Source organism: Pistacia vera, unplaced genomic scaffold (assembly GCF_008641045.1).
Source record: "Pistacia vera cultivar Batoury unplaced genomic scaffold, PisVer_v2 Contig228, whole genome shotgun sequence".
Taxonomy (NCBI): Eukaryota; Viridiplantae; Streptophyta; class Magnoliopsida; order Sapindales; family Anacardiaceae; genus Pistacia; species Pistacia vera.
The window spans coordinates 217362-222111 of NW_022196033.1; the positions used below are offsets into that span (position 1 = coordinate 217362).

At 32.9% G+C, this 4750-nt stretch overlaps 1 pseudogene; it reads left to right on the forward strand.

Annotated features, from left to right (window-relative positions):
* The first annotated feature begins 2725 nt into the window (after positions 1 to 2725).
* On the forward strand, positions 2726 to 3984 carry LOC116131069 (annotated as a pseudogene).
* Positions 3985 to 4750: the final 766 nt, after the last annotated feature.

Below are 4750 nucleotides of genomic sequence, written 5' to 3' on the forward strand. Positions count from 1 at the left end.
CCTTGATTTGAGCAATATTTTAGTAGAGAATTTCTTTACATCTATTTGTATGCTTTAGTATTGAGAATTGATGATGAAATTGATGTTGAGTGTTGGTTTGAACTCCACCGTGAGAAGTAGTGTTTAGTATGAGATGAATTGGTGGAAGTTTGAAGAAATTCTGAAGAAATTGAAATAGAATTTTGAAGTGTGAATTTCCTAGCCAGGTTAGAGGTTAATTATAGAGTATGGCATTTCAATTTTGGTAGCTAGAAAAAAAGATAGAAGAGTAGTTAATTTAGTGCTTATTTGTGCATACCACTTATTTGATGAAATTCCAAAGTGAAGTGCATATATGGTTATGATAGTATAATAGTTTGAAATGAGTTTGTAGATGGTAAAGAAAGTAGAAAATGACATGTTTACATGCCATATTGCATCTTTGCATTTAACTAAGAATTAAGAAAGAATAATAAGAAGAATCCATCTACATGCATACATGCATAAAAGCACACTAAAGAACAAAGAAAAAGAACTAAAGAACGGAAAGAAAAGTGCTAAAGAAAAGAAAGGTTGTTGCGATGGGGAACCCGTGGGAGATAAGAAGAAAAATATCCCCACATGCACGCCGCCTTCAGTGAGCGGCCTAAGAAGAAGAAGAAGAATTACTACGGCCTATAAGAGTGCATGTGGATGAGGGTTGAACCCAGAAGAATGTACCTACATGCACGCCACTTTTAATGAGTGGCCGAAGAAGAAAAAGAATTTGTACAGTCCGTAAGAGTGCATGTAGATGAGGACTGTACTCACTCACATGACGAGGGTTCCAAATCCATGCGGCAACCAAGTCCGATCGGCAAAGAATAAGAAAGAAAAGAAAGAATATAAAAGAAAATAAGAGAAGAAGAAAGAAAAGAAAGAAAAACAGAAAAGAAGAAAGAAAGAAAGAAACATAGAAAAGAAACAAGAAAACAGAATAAGAAATAGAAAAGTAGAAAAGAAAATGCATTCTTATGCATTTGTGCATTTGCATCACATCTTTGCATGATACCATGAGTACTATCATGGGTAGTGAGAAGTTAGAATAGAGAAAGAATAAAGAGAACTAGAAAGAAAGAACAGTGAGAACTAGAAATAGTGATAGAATAGAGAAAGAACAAAGAAAGAACCGAGAAGAAGCAAAAGTTTGATGTAAGGAAAGAATTCAGAATATGAGTAACAGAGATAGAAGAATAATGTAGCGGATTTACTTACTGAGCAGCTAGTGCTCACCCTGTTCTTTCTACATGTTTTTGTAGGGAATAAGTGAGAAGCGGTCGGATGGACGTCGAGATGCGGAGGGAAACGACACTACTATCCATTGTTTTTAAGTTAATGTATATAATACTTTTGTGATGTAAAGACTTTAATATATAACGTAAAGAAAATTTTTGGACCCATTACTGTCCACTTATATGCATATGTGTTTTTATCATAATATATTTCTCAAGTATACTAGTTAGAAAGAGTCACTACAATAATTATATATATGAACGATGTAAATCGGTATAGGGATCGTTGGGATCAAGGTTTATGGATCAAATAATTTTTGTTATTTTGTTGCGTAAATCGATCGTAAACCTACAGTACGGGCCATAGCAAATTTTCCAATGACCAAATTTGCTATTGAGATGGTTTCTTGCTGGGAATAGGAGAGCTTGTTGGGGCCCCTCCTTTTAGTGCCAAAATGTTGATACCAAAAAGGCACCAACCAGAGCGATCTGATTGACTGTGATGGAATCAGAACAGATATGTGCATGATTAGTGAAAATCAGCAAAAAATAATGTAAATGACAAAATAAAGAAAAATAACTCAAAATTTTTTTAAAGTGGTTCTACGAACTGATTCTCAAACCTACATCCATTGTGTTTATTACTACTCTCTTTTTTGAGTAAGAATTGTTAACCCCTTTTACATTATTTTTGGGGGCATTTAGGGCATCTCTAACCCACGCCATTTTGGTGTAAAAAACGCCAAAATAGCGTGGGTTGTTGCTCCAACCATGTGCCAAGCGCCACACCATTAAAATATTTTTTTTAATTTTTTTTATTTTGTTAAATTAATTTGAATATTAAATTTCATACCAAAAATCACACCAAATTTGTTTATTTGTATTTAATTTAATTTGATTATTATTTATAATAATAAATTCATAATAATGATATAATTCAAAAAATGATGAAAAATTAAAAATAAAACTTTATTCAATGCAAATATTAAACTACAATAACTCAAAATAAAAATTAACACTAATTTAAAAACATTAAATCTAAAAAGCTTGAATGGACAACACATCTTTTTGAGCTTGAATGAATAATATATCTTTTGAAATAAGTTATAAATCTAAAAAGCTTGAATAGACAATACATCTTTTTGAATTAGCCACAAATCTAAAAAGCTTGAATGGACAATACATCTTTTTGAATAAGCCACAAATCTAAAAAGCTTGAATGGACAATACATCTTTTTGAATAAGCCACAAATCTCAAAAGCTTGAATGGACAATACATCTTTTTGAATAAGCCACAAATCTCAAAAGCTTGAATAGACAATACATTTTTTTGAATAAGTCACAAATCTCAAAAGCTTGAATGGACAATACATCTTTTTGAATTATTATTTTTTTTATCTAGAATAGTGTTTTCTTCAACTATAAAAGCTCACACCAAATCAACTTCCAAATCATTCAATAATATATCTACAAAGATGAATTTCAATTTTGGAGGTCCATCTCATTTATCATCTTCTAATTCATCATCATTTTCCGACAATAAAATTGATGATGAGGAATTGATGAATGATCTTGAAGCAATTGATGCAGAGCAAGAAGCAATCCTTCGCATGAGAGCTAACAACAACCTCCTCCTCCTTCACTATCTCAATCAACAGAACAACCAGGTGATCCGTAGAGGATCAATTCCTGGTCATAAGTCATCAATCGCAACCGGGAAACTACTGATCGCAATTTGTTCAAAGATTATTTTGCCGAGAGTCCACCGTTTAATGATTCCGACGATTTCTAATGTCTCACAATTTATTAATTCGTATTGTTGATCAGGTGAAAGGTCATGATAGCTACTTTGTACAACGAAGGGATGGGCTCGGTAAGCTCGGATTGTCTGCTTTTCAAAAAAATAACAGCGGTATTCCGGATGTTGGCGTATGGTCTACCGGCAGATGCTACTGATGAGTATATTAAAATAGGTGAGTCTACAACCATTGAAAGTTTGAAGAGATTTTGTTGTGCTGTTGTTGAGGTATTTGCAGAACGATATCTAAGATCACCTAATGCTAATGATGTTGCAAGGCTACTTCAAATTGGTGAACAACATAGTTTTCCAGGAATGTTGGGTAGTTTAGATTGTATGCACTGGAAGTGGAAAAATTGTCCAACAGCTTGGGTAAGACAATATGCTGGTCGTAGTGGATCCCCAACTATTATTCTCGAGTCTGTAGCTGATTATGATCTTTGGATATGGCATGCATTTTTTGGTTTGCCAGGTTCCAACAATGACATTAATGTGTTGGAGGCATCTCATTTGTTTGCCAACCTAACTCAAGGTATTGCTCCTCCCACTCATTATAGCATTCAAGGAAAAGATTATAATATGGGTTATTATTTAGCTGATGGTATATACCCAAAGTGGTCTACTCTCGTACAAACTATTCACGATCCACGTGGTCCCAAAAAAAAATTATTTGCAATGAAATAGGAAGGATGTAGAAAAGATGTGGAACGTGCGTTTGGAGTTCTCCAACTGCAATTTGCAATTGTGGCAGGACCGACACGTTTTTAGGATAAAAATGTATTACATGATATAATGACTGCGTGTATTATTATGCACAACATGATAATCGAGGATAATCATAATGTTGATGCATCGATTGAGAATCAGATGGAAGCGCCAAATCCCGAAGTTGAAATTGTCGTAGATGAAAATGTTCGATTTCGAAATTTTCTTGCTCGACATAAACAAATCAAGTATACAGAGGCTCACCATGCTCTTCGAAATGCATTAATTGATCATTTATGAGAAGAACATACTAATTCGAAAAATTAAATTACTATCAATATGGAATTTTACCTTTGTGTTGTTGTTGTTGTTTTTTTTTTTTTTTTTTTTTTGTATCATTTTATATTAGATTTAATGTTTTTCTATATTAAATGTAATGTTATTTGATTAAATAAATGCTTAATTTTATTAAATTAGTATAATTCTTAAAATAATTATTATTTATAAAAATATCTTCCCAATATTTAATTAATATATACAAAAATAATGAGTGAAATAGATTAATTGTTGATTATTACAATAAGGAATATTCTTTTTGTGTATTATTTGATGTAGTGGGTTGGAGATAGAATAGTGTTTTACACCAAAATTTCACCAATTTGGTGCAATGGTTGGAGATGGTCTTATACATGAATTTCAAATGGTAAACGAATTAAATCCGAGATAGCAATCACAATTGATGTTTATCCATGATTCCCTGATTGTGGTAAAGGTCAAGCTAACAGGATATTGGCAATATCTTCTACGAGATATCAGGAGTTTGAACTTATCTCCTGAGCTATCGGACAATTGTCTTAGGTTGCGATGAGCTTTGCTTTAGTCGAGCTTTATCTGGAAGCGACCTTCATCCCGGTAAGCTCTATATGGTAGCTAGCTTCATGTTTCACAAGCTACTGACATTTCCGAGTTTTCAACAAAATTCGCACCTCAACAGCAA